A 24,145-nucleotide genomic window follows, 5' to 3' on the forward strand; every position below is an offset into this window, starting at 1 on the left:
GAATGCAGTTTCATAACTCATTCAAAGTGGCATCACAGGTAGATAGGGTTGTTAATAAAGCTCTTGCCACATTGGCCTCTATAAATCAAAGTATTGAGTACAGGAGATGGGATGTTATGTTGAAGTTGTAGAAAACATTGCTGAGGCCTAATTTGGGGTATTATGTAACACACACAAAATGCTGGAGGAGCTCAGCAGGCCAGGCAGCATCTATGGAGAAAAGTACAGCCAAAGGTTTCTGGCCTGAAACGTCAACTGTACTTTTTTCCATAGATGCTGCCTGGCCCGCTGGATTCCTCCAGCATTTCGTGTGCGTTGCTCGGATTTTCTGCATCTGCAGAATTTCTATTGTTTGACATATTATGTGCAGCTTTGGTTACTGCTCTATAGGAAAGATGTAAGTAAAGTTGAAAGAGTCCAAAGAACATATACATGGATGTTGCTGGGTCTGAAGACCTGAGTTATAAAGAAAGATTGAACAGGCTAGGACTTTATTCCTTGGAATATAGAAGTGTGAGAGGAGATTCGTGGTGTTCCACAGCGGTCTGTGTTGGAACCAATTCTTTTTACATTATATGTCAATGATTTAGATGATGGAATTGATGGCTTTGTTGCAAAGTTTGCAGACAAAGATAGCCCAAGAAGCAGGTAGTTTTGAGGAAGTAGAGAGGCTACAGAAGGATTTAAGACAGATTAGGAAAATGGGCAATGAAATGGGAGATGGCATATAGTGTTGGGAAGTGTATGGTCATGCAGTTTGCTAGAAGAAATGAAAGTGTTGACTATTTTCTAAATGGAGAGAAAACACAAAACAGTGAGGTGCAAAGGGACTTAGGAGTCCTTGTGCAGGATTCCCTAAAGGTTCATTTTCAGGTTGAGTCTGTGATGAGGAAGACAAATGCAATGTTAGCATTCATTTCAAGGGGTCAAGAATATAAAAGCAAGGATGTAATGTTGAGATTTTATAAAGCACTGGTGAGGCCTCACTTGTAGTATTATGGGAAGGTTTGGGCTCCTCATCTTAGAAAGGATGTTTCGAAACTGGATGGGGTTCAAAGGAGGTTCACGAAAAGGATTCCAGGATTGAATGACTTGTCATATGAAGAGCATCTAATGGTTCTGGGCCTGTGTTCACTAGAATTCAGAAGAATGAGGGGTGACCTCATTGAAATCTATCAAATGGTGAAAGGCCTTGATAAAGTGGATGTGGGGAAGACATTTTCTATGGTGGGAGAGTCTAAGACCAGAGGACACAGACTCAGAATGGCACGGCGTCCTTTTAGATCGGAGATGAGGAAGAACTTCTTTAGCCAGAGAGTCATGAATCTGTGGAATTCTTTGTCACAAACAGCTTTGGAGGCCAAGTCTTTATGTATATTTGAGACAGAGGTTGATAGATTCTTGATTGGTCAGGGCATGAAGGGAGATGAGGAAAAGTCAGGAGATTGTGGCTGAGAGGAAAATTAGATCAGCCTTGATGAAATGGCGGAGCAGACTTGAGCGGCCAAATGGTCTAATTCTGCTTCTATATCTTATGGTCTTATGATCACTTCCCCTGGGAGTTCATTCTATACGTGCACCACTCTGTGTATAATTTTTTTTAAATCACCTCAAGTTCCAATTAAATCTGCCCTCTCACCTCAAACTTATGCCCTCTAGTTCTTAATTCCCCAACCTTGATAAAAGACATAGAAACGTAGAAAACCTACTGCACAATACAGGCCCTTCAGCCCACAAAGCTGTGCTGAACATGTCTTTACCTTAGAAATTACCTAGGGTTACCCATAGTCCTCTATTTTTCTGAGCTCCATGTACCTATCCAGGAGTCTCCTAAAAATCCCTATCGTATCCGCTTCCACCACCGTTGCCAGCGGCCCATTTCACGTACTCACCACTCTCTGCATAAAAAACTTGCCTCTGACATTTCCTCTATACTTACTTCCAAGCACTTTAAAAATGTGCCCTCTCCTGCTAGCCATTTCAGCCCTGGGAAAAAGCCTCTGACTATCCACATGATCAATGCCTCTCATCATCTTGTACACCTCTATCAGGTCACCTCTCATCCTCCGTCGCTCCAAGGAGAAAAAGGCTGAGTTCACTACCTGTTCTCATAAGGCATGCTCCCCAATCCAGGCGATGCATTCACCCTATTTATGCCCCACATAACTGTATACCCCTCTATAAAATCAAATATTAGGATGGTTGAATGTGATATAGCAAAGGTGTATATATAACTCAAGAACTGCTGGTATAAATTTTCTGGCAAGTAGTGAAACTTCTACATAACTTTTGCTCAGAATGATACATAGATATTTTTCTAAAATACAATATATTCCACTTATTTGAGTGATTCACTAATTACAGTGATATACAACAATGCAACCCTGACCAGTCTGCGGATTGCGCACTATTAAAGGTAAGAGTAGTTTTGTGTATTTAAGAATATTAATAAACATAGGATCCATAACTGAGCTGCAAGATTATAGTATTTGCATGAAAATGTCAAACCTTGACCTGATGCTATAAGCAGTTATAAATTTACTTCATCTACACTATAGCTAGAAAACAAATCTATTCATGTATTTCAAAGATGATGCCCTTCTTTGATTGACAGGTTGTGTAGTGGGTCCAAAACAATGGACATGTTTTATACATGCATGCTGCAGGGCACCTCCAGAGTATCAATAATCGCAAAGCCTTCTGTAAGATCATAAAAATCCTTTTATTACAATTGCTGCTATATCCTCTCTAGTTATCTTTTCTTCTCCTCGCTGACAATCAACACAGGCACATGTCAAGGATGCATGCTTAGCTAACTACTCTGCTCTCTCTACAGTCATAATCAGGTGGCTGAGTGCAGCTGGAAGACCATCTATCAATGACACCAGTCTTGTTGATCGAATCTCAGATGGTAATGAGCGGGCTTACAGGAGTGAGAGCGGTGGCCTAACTGAATGGTACTGCATCACAACAACAACCGCACAATCAGCATCAGCAAGACCAAGGAACTGATTGTGGACTTCAGGAAGGGAAGTCAAGAGAACACACACCAGTCCTCAATGAGTAGTCAGCAGTGGAAAAGATGAGCAGCTTCAAATGCATGGGCTTCATGATCTCAGAAGATTTGCCCTGAGCCCAATGTGTGGATGCAATCATAAAGAAAACAATCCAGCAGCTACACTTCATTAGGACTTTGAGGGGATTTGGTTCATCACCAAAGATTTTTACAAGTTTCCGTAGCTATAGGTGGAGAGCATTCTAACTGGTTGTATCACAGTCTGGTATGGAGCCTCCAATACACAGGATTTCAAGAAGCTGCAGACACTGATGGACTCAGCCAGCTCCATCACAGGCACAACCCACCACACTATCAGGGATATCCTCAAGAGCTGGATCCTCAAGAAAATGGCATCTATCATTAAGGATCCTCATTATCCAGGACACGCCTGCCCTTCCTAATATGCTGGAAGGACAGGCTAATATGCTGTTAAGAAAGAGGGTGTGCTGGAACTTTTGAAAAACATTAGGATATTTAAGTTCTTGGAACTGGACAGAAACTTACCTCCAGGTTACCACAGGAAGTGAGGAAAGGAATTGCTGCACTTGTGGAGATAATCTTTGAGACTTCATTGGCCACAGGAGTAGTGCCAGAAAATTGGAAGATGGCAAATGTTATTAGAGTCATAGAGCAGTACAGCAAAGAAACAGGCCCTTCAGCCAATCTAGTCCATACCAAACAATTTATCTGCCTAGTCTTATTGACCTCTCCTGGACCATAGCCCTCCATATTCCTCACATCAATGTACCTATCCAAATTTCTCTTAACCCAGGCAACCTGTTCATATTCTATACCTTCACAGCATGGTCCAGGTCAATTTTGACCGGGCCCAAGAATCTCCTCATAACAAGTGTCTATACCAAATTTTGAACCACAGATCTATTTAGAATGTATAAATAGCCTATCTGACATTAATAAATGGGTGGTTCATCCTTAATTAATGTTTCAGAGATCTAAAATCCATTTCAATAGATACAGGTCAAATTTGACCCGGGAACAGCCTCAATGTACAAAAATTTGTAGCATCTGTACAGAAGTATAAAATTTTTAAGTATTTTTATTTTTACACATTTTGGGTCACTTTAGGAAAAGTCATCAAATTCTGGCTTTAAAAAATGGCATTTAGGGTGTTTTTACTGCTGTCAAATGTCAAAACGGGTCAAATTTGACCCGAACAGTATGTGAGGGTTAAATGTTAAAATCAAACCCACATCCACCACTTCCATTGGAAGCTCATTCCACATTCTCACCATACTCTGAGTGAAGAAGTTCCCCCTCATGTTTCCTTTCAACATTTCACATTTCACCCGTAACCCATGACCTCTAATTGTAGTCCCACCCAAGCTCAATGGAGAAAGCCTGCTTGCATTTAGCCTATCTGTACCACTCATAATTTTTTATACCTCTATCAAATCTCCACTCATTCTATTATGCTCTATCAAATAAAGTCCTAACCTACTCAACCTTTCCCGGTAACTCAGGTCCTCAAATCTTGGCAACATCCTTGTATATTTTCTCTGAACTTCTTCAATCTTATTGATACCTTTCCTGTAGGTAGGTGACCAAATCTGCACACAATACTCCAATTTCGGCCTCACCAACCCTTTATACAACTTCAGCATAACATCCCAACTCCTGTATTCAATACTTTAATTTATTAAGGTCAATATGCCAAAAGCTTTCTTTATGACCCTATCTGCCTGTGATGCGATTTTAAATGAATTACAGATAAGTATTCCCTGATCCTTCTGTTCTACTGCATTCCTCAGTGCCCTACCACTCACTGTGTAACACCTACTCTGGTTTGACCTCCCAAAGGGCAAAAACATACACTTATCTGCATCAAATTCCACCTGCCGTTTTTCAGCCCATGTTTCCACTTGGTCCAGATCCCCACAAAATGCTGGAGAAACTCATCAAGCAAGGCAGCATCCACGGAAGAAAGTACAGTCGACGTTTTGGGCCAAAACCCTTTGACAGGACTGGAGAAAAAAAGCTGAGGAGTAAAGTTGAAAGGTGGGGGAGGGGAAAGAAAACACCAGGTGCTAAGTGAAACTTGGAGGGGGAGGGATGAAGCGAAGAGCTAGGAAGTTGATTGGTGAAAGAGACAGAAGGACATGGAAGAAAGAAGAAAAGGGAAATGGAGCACCAGAGGGAGGCGATGAGCGGGCAAGGAGATAACATGAAAGAGGGACAAGGGAATGGGAAATGATGAAGTGCGTTTGGTGGAGACATTACTGGAAGTATGAGAAATCAACATTCATGCCTTCAGGTTGGAGGCTACCCAAACAGAATATAAGGTGTGTTTCCTCCAACATAAGTGTGGCCTTATCCCAACAGTGGAGGAGGCCATGGATAGACATATCGTAATGGGAATGGGAAGTGGAATTAAAATTGGTGGCCACTGGGAGATTCCACTTGTTCTGGCAGACTGAGCATAGATTCTCGGCGAAACGGTCTCCCAATTTACGTTGGGTCTCACCAATATACAAGAGGCCATACTGAGAACGCCAGACACAGTATATGACCCCAACAGACTCACAGGTGAACTGTTGCCTCACCTGGAAGGACTGTTTGGTGCCCTGAATGGAAGTGAGGAAGGAGGTGTAGGGGCAGGTGAAGTATTTGTTCCACTTGCAAGGACAAGTGCCAGGAGGGAGATCAGTGGGGAGGGACGAATGGACAAGGGAGTCACGTAGGGAGCGATCCTTGCAGAAATAAGAAGGTGGGGGGGTGGGGAAGGAAAGATGTGTTTGGTGGTGGGATCCAGTTGGATGTGGTGGAAGTTTCAGAGAAGTTTTAGCATCTGCAGATTTTCTGTTGTTTGTGGTCCAGATCCCTGCAAACTTTTACAGTCTTCCCCACTGTTCACTACACCCCCAGTCTTGGTGTCATCTGTAAATGTTCTGATCCAGTCAACCATATTCTCATCCGGATTGTTGATATAGATGACAAACAACAATGGACCCAGCACTGATTCCTGTAGGACACCACTAGTCACAGGCCTCAGTTAGTGAGGCAAACATCCACTACCACTCTCTGTCTTCCTCCACAAAGCCAATGTCTAATCCAATTTACTACCTTGGTTTGAATGCCAAGTAACTGAACAGTCTTGACACAACCTACTACGCACAAAGCCATGCTGACTATCCCTACCAGTCCCTGTCTATCCAAAAGCTTATATAGCCTGTCCCTTAGAATACCTTCCAATAATGTATCCACTACTGATGTCAGACTCACCTGGCTCATTCTTAGAGTCTTTCTTAATGGAACAACATTAGCTATCCTCTGGTCCTGTAGCAGCTCACCCGTGGCTCCACATAGGTCTTCCATTGGTCAGGGTTGAGCATGGATGTTGAGTTCTGGCAGTCTATGCTGAAGTCGATACGCAAACCCGTATGCAAGCTAGGGCAGTACAAGGTAGAGATCATGCGGTTGCCAATGCAGCAGACTCTCTCTCTCACCATGCCGCTGATGAATCCAAAGCAACAACAGAGACCAATACTGTTTGGCAACAGCGGCATTGCAGGAGCTGCCAGTTAGCATTGAACTCAACATAGGACTGTCTTAAGGGAGTCCAGCTCTGGATTTTTCCTCAGGTTTCACTCCCAAAGCCTGCCCCATGAGTGGGTATAGCTGCAAGGCAGCAGAGGTTTGTGATCAGAATATTTCTTCTCCTTGATGAGCTGCTAACTACAGCTAACAGAACATAGAAACCTATAGCACATTACAGGCTATTCAGCCCACAATTTTGTGCCGACCATGTAACCTATTCTAGAAACTGCCTAGAATTTCCCTTTCACATGGCCCTCTATTTTTTTAAACTCCATGTATCTATCTAAGGCTACGTCCCCACTAGACCAGATAAATCCGTAACCGAAGCTTTTTCTCTTCGTTTTGACCCTCCGTCCACACTGAAACGCTGTTTTCCTCCCCTGAAAAAGGAGCTTTTCAGAAACGGTCTCCAGAGTGAATAAATCTGAAAACACCTAATATCCAGCGTAGCGTGTATGGGGTAACCGGCTATTTTTAAAACCACTGTCATGACATGCCGGAACAAATGGTGGCGGCAGCGCGGCATTTCATTGTTTTCTTGAACGCAACCTCCACCACAACAATATCTGACAATAGATGTGTAACAGCCTAATGTAACATTGTATGGAAATACAAGATAACACTGATGCAGACATGCTTCATACATTTAACAAGGTGCTTTATTAATGTATTGCTTGTGCAAACTTTCAATAGATGCAATTGTCACATTTGCCCAGTAACTCGTTTTATTGCATGTTAAATACAGCAAAATAATACAGAAAGACATGGCAAAACTAAAGGTAAACAAATGAGGTAACAGTAAATTTCACTTTTGCCCAGTAACAAGCCTTATTGCATTCAGTTGTAGCTGTCGTCCCATTCTTCGATGAAGAGAATATGGCTGTAGGAAATGTTTCTGGACAAACGCGCACCAAGTCTTTCGTTTGGCAATTTCCTTTTAAGTTTTTCTAGTCTGTAACTGGACAAACGCGCACCACATCTTTCATTTGGCAATTTCCTTTTAAGCTTTTCTAGTCTGTAACTGGATAAACACGCACCAAGTATACTGTTTCTTCTTCACTTGTTTTCTGTGTGTCCTACACATGCCCGTTAGGAGGAGATTCGCCCAAATATCCATTTTAATGTGGACGGAGATATTTTCAAAAACGCCTAGTGTGGACGCCTATCATTTTCAAAACCGGCGTTTTCAAAATTATCCGGTCTAGTGTGGACATAGCCTCAGTGTCTCTTAAAAGACCCTATTGTATCTGCCTCTACCACTGTTGCTGGCAGTGCATTCCACACACCCACCACTCTCTGTGTGGCTAATGACCTACAACTGCCTGAAGCAACTAATTTGAAGGTGTCAGTGACTTGCCTTTGCCCTTCTCCTGTTGGTAGAAAACAGTTCAGGCCAGGAGATGAAATTGATTGTCAGAGGCTAATTAAGACACTCGCCATTAGTAGCATTTAATAGTTGGTGGGGGCTTAACCCCACTATCTCCCCACCCACCAACCGTTCCCCCCCCCAGCTATGATTATCTTAATGAATCATGATTAACAATATTTTAAATATCTCTGCTAGGGCCCCTGCAATTTCTGCATTAGCCTCCCACAGGGTCTGAGGAATAAGTACCTTGGCAGGCCCTACAGATGAACCGGAAGGAAAACCTAAGTCTTTGGCATATGATCTACTAAAAGATCATGGGAATGTGAATTAATTTCTTTCAGAACATTAAAAAAAACAATTAGAAGAACGTGCGGGCGAATCACCAAAATTGACGCCATTTTCCCCTTAGCCCTCGGCTCGTTTAATATCCAGAAATATATCAAACCCTGGATTGTAACCAATTCTGTTCACTATCAGGAAAATGTCTGTACAAATGTCATGGCACTATAAACATATGGGAATGGTTGATAGTGCACAACATTATCCAAATAACACGAAAGGGGCATTGAATGAACATTTATGTAGCACAGAAATTGTAGCCACATTCAACAGCCATGTTTTAGTGGCTTAAGGTGAAGACCAATATTAGGCAGATTTTTTTTTCTTACTAGTCCTGGTAAATCTGGACCTCCGCAAATTTTATTCCTTTGGCAACTAAGGCAATTTACCAACTGGTATGTTTTCCCCCTCCATGTTGCAAAGGGGGAACCCATTTTTAAAAAAATACCTGTGGACTGTAGCACACTTTGAGGTGTCCTAATATGATTAAAGGTGTACTCAAAGCAATGATGAGTTGCTCTGGACAAATTATTAATGGCAGAACAGTTTAATCAGCTTCTGTCTTATATTTCAATGCCCTCCTGAAAACTCCTTCTCCACCTTTGGAATTAATGCGCAAGTTATTCTTCCAATAAAACTTTAAGATACTTCCTCAAAACAGAGATGAATTCATTTTTATCTTTTTTTTTCTTCAAATCTTTCATGGATAGCTCTCTCTTTTATGAGTTCCATGTAAATACTATTTAATCAAAGCAAATCTTATTCAAAAGGGTGTTGATCTAAGAAACTATGGTAAGCAACTCATCGTAACTGTGAAAGCAGTCTTTTGGAGCTGAAGGCTGAACTGCCAGGAGTCATCTTTAATGATGACATCAATGATATACAGTAGAAGACAGTAAGAAAAAAAAGTCTGTTGCATACTAAGTATTTGTTACTTAAACTTCTATTAGATCTAAGAGCCCAACCTAGAAGGCAGCAATATCAGGAATAACTCTCCTATAATATGTCACAGTATAAAAGGAAAAGTGAATTATTAACTAATGTACAATGTCAGAAATGGTACAGGAAGTATTTCATTGCTGTACCATTGCAACCAGTTCTGGGGCAAGGGAGCACTTCAGAACAAATCAAGGTTACACTTGCAACAAATCAAACTGCAACTGCTCGAAATCTGAAATAAAATCAGCAAATACTGGAAACACTCAGCAAGTTAGGCAGCATGAATGGAATAAAATCAGAATTACCATCTTATGTTGACAGACATCCCACCTCTCTCAGAAGTTCCGGGAGTCTCCCGCATATCGATAGTGGCTCCCTGACGCCCGGAAATTATTTACAATATCCCGGAAATTGATTTTTTTGGGAGGGAGAGGGAGAGCGAGAGCGAGCATCCTGATTGGTCTCTCTTCGTGTTAGGAGTAGTCCCCAACCACCGGGCCATGAGGAAACGATATGATTTGGCGATATGAAACAATATGAGTCAGCTGCACCTTTCCTCATTCCCTGTCACGCACTATTGAACTTGAACGCACGTGAGGTCATTATGCACACATCATCTATGTCAGCACGGGAAGAAGATCAACTCCTCGAGCTAGCAAATGACGGTGGGCTGAAAAGTATGTTTGACATAACATCTCTGCCGGAATTCTGGATCAAAGTCAAGGCTGAATATCCTGAGATAGCCACGGAAGCACTGAAAACGTTGCTTCCATTTCCAACATATCTCTGCAAAGCGAGGTTTTCTGCAATGAATGCAACGGAAACTAAATTGCGGAATAGACTGGACATAAGGAACCCCCTTTGAGTATCACTGTCTCCCATCACCCCTCGATGGCACCGTCTTGTTGCAGGAAATCAGGCCCAGGACTCCCACTGATTCAGCGATATTGGTGTGTTGCAATGATTTTATATGTTCATATGAGGAAAATATGTGTTGTTTTATATCCAAATGTTACTTAAAATGTTATGATGCTATTGACTTATAATTGACTTATCACTATATTCATGCGATGAAAAAATGTGCTGTGTATTTAATATTAAAATCGTTAGATAAACTTTTTTAGAAACAAAATTGAGTGTATTAGCCACCTATAACTGACTTATAGTTGACTTATCACCTACATTCCAGTCGTGATTAACACCCCCGACCCCGGTCGGCCGGTCCGCAAGAATATTATCAATATTAAACCGGTCTGCGGTGCAAAAAAAGGTTGGGGACCCCTGCTAAGTAGACTTATCAGTTTTTTCTGTGGGCAGGCTTTACAGTTGACCTCAAAAATAATGACAGTGTTGCTCGCTGCACTGTTTGCAACAGTGACCTCTCTACTGCCCATGGTGGGTTAAGATGTAAAAGACATGTTGAGCTGAGTTTAACAGGTGTCATTCATTTATTAGCATAGCTAACATTATTTAAACTAGCTGGCTAGCTGCTAAGGAGCTACGCTATTGATGTCCTACGTGATGAGGCCAAACTCCCTGTAGACTTGCTTAGAGTTGTAATAGAATAAACATGATAATATAATATAAGTACTTATTTTAATGTCACATTTTCTGCATGTACCCAACTTAGTTTACAGATTAGACAAAATTACTAAACAAAGTATTATATACACCCTTGGAGGTCAACGGGGGGTGGGGTTGCGGGGGGGAGGGGGTGTGCGGGGGTGCTACCTCCCTGAATCGAGTTTTTGCAAGGTGGGATGTCTGTGTTGAAAATTCTTCACCAGCACTTAAACTGAACTTGACACAACATCCTCAGAGGAGGTAAATCTGGTTGCATGAAATGGTGACAAGAGGGAGAGCAAAATATACGTGCAATAATTCTTAACAGGTGCAGTAACTGCAAAGGTAGAGACTAAAAGTTTTCTCTTTGGGCACATTTAGCAATCTGTGCTTAAATTTGCATTGCTTTTGAGAAAAGTTTCTTTAGTTTTTGCTTAAATTTATTTTTGTGTAGCTGAATGCAAGTCATACATTCAATGTGTTTTAGAATATATCAATTTAAATTTGCACTAAAAGGATTCCTAAATATTTTTGAGAATGGTAACCAAGCATAGCTTTATGAAAACTAAATATGACTGATCATAAAGCCGAGCATTGTAATCAATGGTCCTCTATTTGTGAGCAATCTGGCAATGAATTTAAAAAAATGACTTAAAAAATGACAAAAAATGACTTAACTACACAGATCCAATTATAGCTATACCACAGTAGGCAATTATAAAATTGAAGAAAAAATGAAATGTGCCTACTAATAACATTCCACCAAAAATAGCTGGTTTAATTTTCAAAACCTCCTCGAGGGCCAGCAAAAGGATGCAATTAGCAGAAATTCTCAATAGCAATTATTCCATTCTGGGGTATTGTTGTTGTAAGCAGAGCTATTTCCAATGTGGTGCTTGCCAATAAATGCCACACAAGATTTTCCCTTGTTGATTTGATTTTTGTGGGAATTACACTGGAAGTTAGCAGAACCTAGAGTAAACATGCCCTGAATTTTTTACCGATGGTCAGCAAATACTATCGTGTTCCACGTTCTTCAGCAAGAACTCAGATTTATGATTCAAATGAGCTAGCCCACGGAACTTCACAATTCAAGTACATTCGCAGCATCTCTTAACCTTTTGGACATGATTTATAATATCCTTCCCCTGGTACTCACCTACCACTTCAACTCCCACCTTCACTCAGATTTTTTGAGGCCCTCATTTTGTCGGGGTTGACCATGGATGTTACGTTCCAGCTGTCTGCATGATACGCAAGCCAGGGCAATACAATGTGGAGAGCAAGCTGTTCCCCATACAATGCAGCTGATGAATAAAAGGAACATGAAGATCGATACAGTTTGGCACCAGCAGCATCACTGGACTAAAGGAGGCATGAGGGCTGAAAGAAGGCGTGAGGCTGCTGACAAGATGAAGGAGAATCCTAAGGGATTCTACAGGTAAGTTCAGAGCAAAAGGATTACAAGGGACACAAATTGTCCTTTGGAAGATCAGAATGCTACTCTTATGTGTGGAGCCAAATGAGATGGCAGAGATCTTAAATAGATGTTTTCTATCTGTATTCATTCATGAGATGGACACAGAGTCAATAGAAGTAGGGCAAAATGCCAGCAAGTTCATGGACCCTGTACAGATTACAGAGGATGAGGTGCTTGCTGTCTTGAGGTAAATTAGGATGGTATATCCCCAGGGCCTGACAAGGTGTTCCCTCAGATCCTGTGGGAGGCAAGTGCAGCATTTGCAGGGGCCCTAGCAAGGATATTTAAATCATCTTTAGTGACAGATGAGGTACGGGAGGATTGGAAGATAGCTAATATTGTTCTGCTGTTCAAGAAAGGCTCTGAAAATAAACCAAGAAATTACAAGTCGGTGAGCCTGTCATCAGTAGTGGGAAAGTTATTGGAAAATATTTTAAGGGACTGGATATATAAGTATTTCAATAGACATGGTCTGATTAGGGATAGTCAGCATGGCTTTGTGCATGGTAAGTAATATCTAACCAATCTTATAGAGTTTTTTTGAGGAAGATACAAAACAAGTGATGAAGGCAAGGCAGTGGATGTTGCCTACATGGACTTTAGCAAGGTCCCACATGGGAGGTTCGTCAGGAAGATTCAGTCACTTGGCATTCAAGATGAGGTAGTAAATTGGATTAGACACTGGCTTCGCAGGTGAAGCCAGCAAGTGGTAATAGAAGGTTGCCTCTCTGACTAAGGCCTGTGACTAGTGGAATACCGCAGGGAACAGTGCAGGGTCTACTGTTGTGTGTCATCTATTTCAACAATCTGGATGATAATGTGGTTAACCGGATCAGCAAATTCGTGGATGATTCCAAGATTGGGGTATAGTGGACAGCGAGGAAGACTATCAGAGCTTACAGAGTGATCTGGACCAGCTGAAAAAATGGGCTGTAAAATGAAAGATGAAATTTAATGCAAATAAGTGCAAGGTTTTGCACTTCAATAAGACTAACCAGGGTAGGTGCTACACAGTGAACGGTAGCCCACTGAGGAGGGTGATAGAACAAAGGGACCTGGAAATACTGGTCCATAATTCATTGAAAGTAGCACCATAGTTAGATAGGGTCATAAAGAAAGTTTTTGTCACATGGCCTTCATAAATCGAAGTATTGAGTACAGGAGATGGGATGTTATGTTGAAGTTATAGAAGACGTTGTTGAGAACTAATTTGAAGAGTTGTGTGCAGTTTTGGTCATTTACCTTCCGGAAAGATGTAAATAAGGTTGAAGGTGTACAGAGAAAATTTACAAGGATATTGCTGGGACTGGAGAACCTGAGTTATAGGAAAATAGGTGAGGACTTTGAACAGGTTAGGATTTTTTTCCTTGGAACGTCGACGATTGAGGGGAGATTTAATATACATACAGTATACAAAATTACGAGAGGTATAGATAGGGTAAATGAAAGCAGGCTTCTTCTACTGAGGTTGGGTGGGACTACAACTAGGGGTCATGTGTTAAGGGTGAAAAATGAAATGTTTAAGAGGAACATGAGGGGAAACGTCTTCATTCAGAGGGTCATAAGAGTATTCAACAAGTGGAGCATGTGAGCTCAATTTCAATGTTTAAGAGAAGTTTGGATAAGTACATGGATGGGAGGTATATGGAGGGCTATGGTCTGGGTGCAGTTCAATGAGACAAAGCAGTTTAACTGGTTCAGCATGGACTAGCTGAGCCAAACTTATTAATGTTGACCAAGGTGCCCACCTAAGTTAGCCCCATTCGCTGTATCCCTTTAAACCTTCTCTATCCACATTCTAATCCAAATATCTTTTAAATATTGTTATTATATTTACCTCATTTACTTTTTCTGGCAGCTCATTCTGTTTGTACACCACACTCTGTCTGAAGTTGCCCCTCAAGATTCTTTTATATGTTTCTCCTCTCACCTTAAACCTATTGTTGTGTCTGCACAACTACATATCAAATAAATAAAGGCATGCACTCGGAGAAGTTAACTGATATATTTACTTTGCAACAAGAGCAACAAATCAATGCTCGTGCAGAGTTATCAATCAACAATTAGTGCAAAGGGGAGTCATTGTGCTAAAAGAAATAGATCCACACATTACACTTTCTCCCCCTTTAGACTAATGTAGCATAAGACTGTATATGTAACAAAACATTGTATTTCCCTTTAACAGATTATATTCAATTAAACAACCTTTCAAATTAACAGTTCATAACTAGCTTCACTACACTAAAGATTCAGTCTTCTGGGTGGTGCTCTGTTTCTTTTAGGATAGCGATTCTGGACCTGCGGAGTGCATCAGGTATGACGTGTATTCTCAAAGACAACTTCCTCTGTTGCAGGTATCATGTTGCTGTTGGTGACATGATCATCACTGAGAGGTAAGTCCGGTGACTGTAATGTGTCCGTCTCGTTGGATTCCGTCGACTCAGGTGTGTTCTTCAGTTGAACATCCAGTATCTGGTCCACATGATGTCTCCATGTATGCTCTCCAACATCCACCAGGATTTCCTCAAAGCTCCTTGCTGTTTCACTTGGCAACTGACTGAACTGTTTATTCTGCAATTCCCTCTGGAGGTCAGGTTTCAGGAGGTCTATGTGAGATCTCCGATTCCTGCTCATGAACAGCATTGCTGGTGTTTGATTTGTCAATGCATGAACAGAGTTCCGATATGCAAACAGGAAGTTGTCCACCTTGTGCTGTAGAGAAATTTCCTCCTTGTCCATATCTTTAACGGACATCTTGAAGGTTTGGACAAACCTTTCAGCTAACCCATTCGTTGTTGGGTGGTGAAGAGCTGACTTGGAATGCCTGATGCCATTTTGCGTCATGAATAGTCTGACATCTTCTAACGTGTAATGTGGTCTGTTGTCACTCAGGTAATTTGTTCAGGTAAGCCATTTCTGTAGAAGCTAGTCCTTGGAGTGGAAACAGTCTTTTCTGTTGTGGTTGACTTCATTGGTATGACCTCAGGCCACTTGAAACAAGCATTTACAACATTCAGAAACATGGAGTTCATGAATGACCCAGTAAAGCCAATATGTACTCTTTGCCATGGTGAAAATAGCCACTCCCTCGGGTGTAACGGTGCCTGTAGGGTTGCATTTTGAACTTTGTGGCATCCCAAACATATTTTGGTCAAGTCTTCAATCAGTCTATCTGTCCATAGAGTTAGTGTTGGAACTTCTTTACTCCCCATACTAGACAAGGGTTTCAGTAGTTGTTTTCTGTGCTCATCAGTGATCTTGAAGGAAATATACTCTGATGTTCAGCTCCATATTTTATAGTGTGTGACAAAACAGCTCCAATGCCATAATCGGATGCAATGCACACCAGTGATGGGCAGAGATGGATCATAATGACTGAGCAGTTCATCTGATGTTATTAGTCTCTTTGTTTCCTTGAATGCAGTATCACATCTTTCTGACCTCTCCCACTTTGCTCCTGTCTGCAACAGGATGTTCAGTGGATGCAGCACAGTGGCAATGTTTGGGAGAAACCTGTGGTAGTAGCTTACAAGGCCCAAGTATGACCTGAGTTGTCATATTTTTCGGTTTGTGTGGTGTAGCATTGTTTCAATCTTCTCTTGTGACTTATGTAAGCCATGCTTGTCAATGGCATGTCCACAATATGAGATTTCATTCTTGAAAAATTCACATTTGTCTCTCTCTGCACGCAGAGAATACTCACTCAGCCTAGTAAGCACTTTACTAAGGTTCTGGAGGTGCTCTTCATTACTTTTGCCAGTCACAATGATGCCATTAAGGTAACATTGTGTTCCTGGGATATCTTGGAGCACTTGGTCCATTGCTCTTTGCCAAATTGCTGGAGTTGATGTGATGCCAAAGATGAGATGTTTATACTGGAACAAGCCCTGGTGAGTGTCGATTGTGAGGAAATTCCTGCTTGACTCCTCAATCACCATTTGCAGATAGGCTTTTGACATGTCAATCTTTGAAAACCTCTCCCTGCCTACCAAAGATGCAAAAATGTCTTCTATTCATGACAGGGGATACTGTGCAGTATGCAGCACAATGTGCCAGGCTATTTGGATTTTTCTTAACCACTCACATCCGATAAATGTTGGCCCTCCACTTTTCTACACATAATGCTCTAACTGCTGTGTTTTGCCCCCGTCCATCACATCCATTTTCAGTCTGCCTTTAGGAGACACTTTCTTGCCTATGTAGACCTTTAGCTTCACCGAGGCCTTTTCTAAAGGTAGCTTAGAAAACCAGCTGTTGTAGTCAGCCTCTAAAACTATAGACAAAGCTGACCCTGTATCCAGCTCTATTTTCAGTTTTACACCATACACATCTGTTGTGATCCATATGATTTTGCAATCTGGTTCAGTAATGCTATATAGTTCTAGGCATGACATCTTTGGCAGACTCTGTGTTGTCTGATTCAGTTTCACATTCAGTAACTTTATAAATTTGTTTAAGTCTTGTGTTTGAAACTTTTCACCTGTGTGGTTTTTGTCTTTCTTTGTGCTTTTTGTCTGATTTGCACACTCTTTCTATGTGGGTGTGTCTGTGACACTTACTGCAAACTTTTTCTTTGAACTGACAGTCATTTGCACCATGGAAGGATTTGCCATTTCAATAAAATTATTGGCTTTTTGCACCATTCAGAGACATGTTCTGTGTTTCACATTCTGAACTCTTCTTCTGTAGTTCTGCTGCATCCTTTGCTCCTGTCTCTAACGATATTGCAATGGTCAATGCCTGTTCTACAGTTTGGTCTCGTTCAGACAGCAGCCTCTTTTGAGTGCATTGACTATGCATGCCACATACAAGCCTGACCCTTAATGCATCAGAAAGTCCATCTCTAAAGTCACATTACTGGGAAAGTTTGTGCAGTTCTGCAATGTATTCAGAAATGCTTTCATCTATTGACCAGTTCCTCTTGTAAAATCTAAATCACTCAGCTAGTACCAGCAGTTTAGGGTCAAGTAATTCTGTAAAATTGTAAAAATTTTGTTGAACGTCTTGCTTACTGGCTTTGCAGGGGTTACTAGGTTGCATGAGAGACTATACATTTTTGCACCCATTAAGCTAAGAATTATAGGGGCTTTCTTTTGCTCCTCCATATTGTTCAACCCTCTCGATATATGACTCCCAGCCTTAATTAGCACTATCAAATTTCTGAAAAAACAATGATGAAGCTGTTCTTCATCCCTGTCATGTTTGCATTATTTGCACCTGAAGTGTTAAGCACTAGAAACTACTATTAATCATATACAAAATAAATGCATTTTTAACCTAGAATTTAATTATATCTTAGAATATTTATGTCATAGCCCTCAGTGATTATTTGTTTATTGGCTGTCTCATTTGCCTTGGTTTAAACTATATTATGCTAATGAGGGAAATTCTTCCACATAAAATTGAAGGAATATGTACAGGTACTCCTTCACAGTGTGCCCATTCTGACTGTAGAATCTTCCTTACGACTGCTACTGCAAAGGAGACTGCCATGGTTTGTTTATGTGGGTATTATAGCCATTCACTGACCCAGAGTCAGAATGGTTACAACAGAGGATATTCAACCCATCACATCTATGAAGGCTCTTTAAGCGGCAAAGTCCCATTTCCCCATTTAAATAAAATCAATTATTTTCCTTCAAGAGCCTGTCCAATGTCTTATTGATTCTTGCTTTGGCTGACCCCTAGAGGCAGTAAGTTCCATTCATATTAAAAACTGTGCATAATTGTTCCTCTGTATTCTGCCCATCTAACAAAAACCTTCATATCCTGTCAATAATCTTACCAACTTTCAGTACTCCTATTTTTTTTTTAAGTACCTTCTACTTTTCTTTACCAAGCGTGCTCAGAACACTACTGCACTGTTTTACTATCTTTCGGAACTACTTATTTTTTCTTTTGTATTTCTCATTGTAACCTATAGTATTTCTTATGTATGGCACTCTACTGCTGCCAGAGAACAACAATTTCACAATGTATGCCAGAGATAATAAATTTGATTCTGATTCTGTAAGGTCTTAGAAATGGGATGCTGAGACAATTAGTCAGTCCATCAGATATTAAGCAATCCAGTATCTGGAACCTAAAATGAGATCTAATTCTACGTTGAAGTTGAATAGTGTTGTGCCACATAACCATATTTCCAGTCTAATCTTTCTGAGAAATAATCTGAGAAAATCAGGGACAGAGCCAAGTCTACAATTTTCATTTGGGGTCCTTAGTGTGTCTGAGTGCTGACAAACAGAAGACGTGAACATGTGCAGTGTTGATGCAAGTTGAATGCTTATATATTAGTAGGTCATTTTTTGCAGTGCAAGCTACTACCATTGTGCCAAACAAGCTTTCCTCAGCATGACTTAAAGGAGATCTTTGGTAGCTGGCCTTATGCTGGTGGTGAGAAAGCAAAGCATTTCGGTTCACATTGAGTAATTCACTTTACTCAGTTCGCTTTCAGCATCCTTCCTCACTTCACACATTGACAAACCTCAGTCATCACATCAAAGTTGTAATGCAATTTAAACACTAAATATACTTGCCCCATATACCTTCATCTGCTGATGAACCCACCATCCTGATGACTCATACCCCATCTGCCAAATGCACCACTCGTTTACCCCACCAACTTCACTGACTTCTAGCAGTCAACTCTTACCTAAAGCTAGTACCAACTAACCATTTCCTCAGTGCATCTACAGATCAACTAGTACCCATTGCCTGTTCATCCCAGGTGAAACAGATCATTATGTAGACAGAAGAGTAGATATGTATGAGGAGGCGTGTTGACAGAGCCAGGGGTGGGTGGTGGGGGGAGAGCATCTGGACTGCTACTTCTTATCTTTGAACCAAGAAGCTGATATGCTTGAATATGTTGATATTAAGAAAGAGGATGCACAAGAACTTTTTGAAAAATGTTAGTATAGATACGTCCCCCTAGACGGGGTTACTAAGGGAAGCGAGGGAAGAGAGTACTGCACCTTCAGTGATGTCTTTTTTTGTCCTCACTGGCCACAGGTGTAGTACCAGACAATTGGTGGGGGGGGGGGGGGGGGGGTGGCAAATATTATTCCTTTGTTCAAGAATTGGAGTAGGAATAACCCTTGGATTTATAAACTAGTCAGTCTTACTTACCGGTGGGCTAATTGTAGAGGATTCATAGAGACAGGAATTACAAGTATTTCAAGTATAATTTGATTAGGGTCCCTTTGTGAGGGCCAGATTATGCCCCATGACCTGATTGAATACTTTGAGGAAGTGATAAAGAACATTGATAAAGGTAGGGCAGTGGATGTGGTGTATATCGATTTTAGTAAGGCATCTGATAAGGTTCCCCATGGTAGGCTCTTACAGAAAGTGAGGATGCATGGAATCTGGCGAAACCTGGCTGTGTGCATACAGAATGGGCTTGTCCAAAGAAGGCAGAGGGTGCATTCTGCCTGGAGGTCAGTGACCAGTGATGTTCCACGGGGATCTATTCTGGGATCGCACCCCTCTTTGAAATTTTTATTAATGACTTGGATGAAGAAGTGGAAGGGTGGGTTAGTAAATTTGTGATAAGATGAAGGTTGGTGGAGTTATGGATACCTTGGAAGGTTGTTGTTGCCACGGAACATTGATAGGATGCAGAGCTGGGCTGAGAAGTGGCAGATGAAATTCATTTTGGAAAGTCAATGTTGAAGGTAGTACACAGGGTTAAGGGCAGGATTCTTGGCACTGTTAGAGGAAAAGAGGGATCAACGCCCACAGATCCTTCAAAGTTGCTGTCAAGTTGAAAGTGTGGCAAAGAAGCTAAATGCCGTCAGGGGATTGAGTTCAAGAATCAAGAGATAATGTTGCAGTTCTAAAAAAGCCCTGGTTAAACCACACTTGAAATATTGTGTTCAATTCCGGTCACCTCGTAACAGGAAGGAAGTGGAAGCTTTCAATAGGGTGCAGGGTGCTGTTTGTACATGAGGTCATGTTTTATTAAGATAAATTGAGCAAGCAAAAGCTTTCCTCTTTGGATTGACGGAGAATGATAGGGGTGTACAAGATGAAAGGAGGCATAGATAGAGTGGAAAGCCAGAGACATTTTCCCCAGGGCAGAAATCGCTAATACAAGATTATTGAAGGAAAATATAGGAAGAATGCCAGAGGTAAGCTTTTTAAACAGAGAGTGGTGGGTGCATTGAATGCCCTGACAGAGATTGTGGTAGAGGCAGATACATTAAGGGGATTTAAGAAACTCTTAGGTAGGCAGGTGGATGACAGAATAATAGAAATTTATGTCGGAGGGAAGGGTTAGATTGTTCCTTATGTAGGATAATAGGCCGGCACAACATCATGGGATGAAGACCCTGTACTATGCTGTAATGTTCTATGACTTGGATTAAAATACAGTTAAAACGTTAGAGATACATGAGGGCATTGACCCAAAAAATGTTTTGCTATCCTTTAATGACATCAAATTATATATGATGTCCCCTTATGATGTTGCATAAGGATAGATGGCTTCCATCACAGGGCATGATGTTGGGTTTTCCCAAAGAACGCAAAACTTTGCCAGTTTCACCTGGCTTTCTCCATTGAACTATTATGGTTCTTGCAACTGCCACCAAAGTTCAAAGTAAATTTATTATCGAAGTACATATATATCACCAGATACAACCCTGATGCTCATTTTCTGGCAGGCATTTAGACTGACTGGTGCAAAGACTGTCTCCAGCTTTTGAGCATAAAATTCTAATACCCTTCGTGCTGTCATTCTTTTCTTTCTTGGTTTCATGGCTATCTGGAGAAGAAGAATTTTGAAGTTGTATACTTTGATAATAAATGCGCCTTTGAACCATTGAATATGGGTATGGCAACAGTGTTTATTGCCTTTGTTATATTTTTAGTATTAAGCTCTGTTTGGCAGGTTTTGTTAAGCCTTAAGATAGTCTCACATTTGTATATGGTGACATATATGTATTTTGATAATAAGCTAGAGAAGCATGTTCCTAGTTTAGGACTCAGCACTCCAGTGCTAGATTGCATCGGGAACTTGCTCTGATGGAGTCTGAGGGAAATGGAAAAGCTTACAAATATTTGCAACTGGCTTGTTGGTTGTGCTGTGAGGCCACAGAATCCCTCCAGAGTTACAGCAATGTGCTCTTTGCAATTCCTCTTTAAAGACCCAAGTGCCTATATTTGGGGAAGTCTAATGCAAACAAATATCTCTGCTCGTTATGCCAGATCTTGTACACTGAAGTAATTGAAATTCCTCTTCCTGAAGATGGTGAACTCAATTAGGAAACTAATTGTAGGTCATTATAGACCCCAACAGCAGTAGCTTGGAATAATTCTAAAGCCATCAGGCTGAGAGTGACTGTTAAATCTCCCTCCACAGACAATCCAGGCTCACACTTCTGAGTTTATATCTGAGGTCACAGGAGATCACAGATCTTCATGGGGAAAGAGTATTTAAGTAATACTTAAGAGTATGAAGTATTGATCCTTTAAACAGCACAGCTTCAGGCAAAGTACATTTAGTGAAACATGGTTGTTATGAAGACTTAGTCTAATATTGCATGGAAAAAGGCTCTGAAAACCAGTTTGTCCACACCAACAAAGATGCCCATCGAAGCTGGAAGTATTTGCCTGTGCTTGGCCCGTATTCCTCCAAACCTTTCCAATCCATGAATCTTGTTAAAGTGTCTTTTAGATGCTGTTATTGTAACTGCCTCAACCACTTCTGTAAGTATATAAGAACTACAATTTTCAAATCTGTAGGGTTGAAAATAACACTACATACAAATCTTGCATGTTGCCTGACCTTTGACATCTACTGGGAGATTTACACCAGAAACAAAATATCAGGTGTCAAATTTCTCAGTTGGATGCTAACATTCCAAAGAAGAAGCATACGAATTAGCCAGAAAAAGTGGCTGACCTGAGGACTGGGTGAAATTCAGAGTTCAGCAGAGGAGGGCAAAGGGCTTAATTAGGAAGGGGAAAAAAGATTATGGGAGAAAACTGGCAGGAAACATAAAAACTGACTGTAAAAGCTTTTATAGATATGTAAAAAGGAAGAGACTGGTAAAGACAAATGTAGGTCCCCTACAGACAGAAACAGTTGAATTGATTATGGGGAGCAAGGACATGGCAGACCAATTGAGTAATTACTTTGGTTCTGTCTTCACTAAGGAGGACATAAATAATCTTCCAGAAATAGTAGGGGACAGAGGGTCCAGTGAGATGGAGGAACTGCGCGAAATACATGTTAGTAGGGATGTTGTGTTGGGTAAATTGAAGGGATTAAAGGCAGATAAATCCCCAGGGCCAGATGGTCTGCATCCCAGAGTGCTTAAGGAAGTAGCCCAAGAAATAGTGGATGCATTAGTGATAATTTTTCAAAACTCATTAGATTCTGGACTAGTTCCTGAGGATTGGAGGGTGGCTAATGTAACCCCACTTTTTAAAAAAGGAGGAAGAGAGAAACCGGGGAATTATAGACCGGTTAGCCTAACGTCGGTGGTGGGGAAATTGCTGGAGTCAGTTATCAAAGATGTGATAACAGCACATTTGGAAAGCGGTGAAATCATCGGACAAAGTCAGCATGGATTTGTGAAAGGAAAATCATGTCTGACGAATCTCATAGAATTTTTTGAGGATGTAACTAGTAGAGTGGATAGGGGAGAACCAGTGGATGTGGTATATTTGGACTTTCAAAAGGCTTTTGACAAGGTCCCACACAGGAGATTAGTGTGCAAACTTAAAGCACACGGTATTGGGGGTAAGGTATTGATGTGGATAGAGAATTGGTTAGCAGACAGGAAGCAAAGTGGGAATAAACAGGACCTTTTCAGAATGGCAGGCAGTGACTAGTGGTGTACCGCAAGGCTCAGTGCTGGGACCCCAGTTGTTTACAATATATATTAATGACTTGGATGAGGGGATTAAATGCAGCATCTCCAAGTTTGCAGATGACATGAAGCTGGGCGGCAGTGTTAGCTGTGAGGAAGATGCTAAGAGGATGCAGGATGACTTGGATAGGTTAGGTGATTGGGCAAATTCATGGCAGATGCAATTTAATGTGGATAAATGTGAAGTTATCCACTTTGGTGGCAAAAATAGGAAAACAGATTATTATCTGAATGGTGGCCGATTAGGAAAAGGGGAGGTGCAACGAGACCTGGGTGTCATTATACACCAGTCATTGAAAGTGGGCATGCAGGTACAGCAGGCGGCGAAAAAGGCAAATGGTATGCTGGCATTTATAGCGAGAGGATTCGAGTACAGGAGCAGGGAGGTACTACTGCAGTTGTACAAGGCCTTGGTGAGACCACACCTGGAGTATTGTGTGCAGTTTTGGTCCCCTAATCTGAGGAAAGACATCCTTGCCATAGAGGGAGTACAAAGAAGGTTCACCAGATTGATTCCTGGGATGGCAGGACTTTCATACGAAGAAAGACTGGATGAACTGGGCTTGTACTCGTTGGAATTTAGAAGATTGAGGGGGGATCTGATTGAAACATATAAAATCCTAAAGGGATTGGACAGGCTAGATGCAGGAAGATTGTTCCCGATGTTGGGGAATGCCAGAACGAGGGGTCACAGTTTGAGGATAAAGGGGAAGCCTTTTAGGACCGAGATTAGGAAAAACTTCTTCACACAGAGAGTGGTGAATCTGTGGAATTCTCTGCCATAGGAAACAGTTGAGGCCAGTTCATTGGCTATATTTAAGAGGGAGTTAGATATAGCCCTTGTGGCTACGGGGATCAGGGGGTATGGAGGGAAGGCTGGTGCAGGGTTCTGAATTGGATGATCAGCCATGATCATAATAAATGGCGGTGCAGGCTCAAAGGGCCAAATGGCCTACTCCTGC

The sequence above is a fragment of the Mobula birostris genome, chromosome 4 (genome assembly GCF_030028105.1).
Source record: "Mobula birostris isolate sMobBir1 chromosome 4, sMobBir1.hap1, whole genome shotgun sequence".
In the NCBI taxonomy this organism is placed as follows: Eukaryota; Metazoa; Chordata; class Chondrichthyes; order Myliobatiformes; family Myliobatidae; genus Mobula; species Mobula birostris.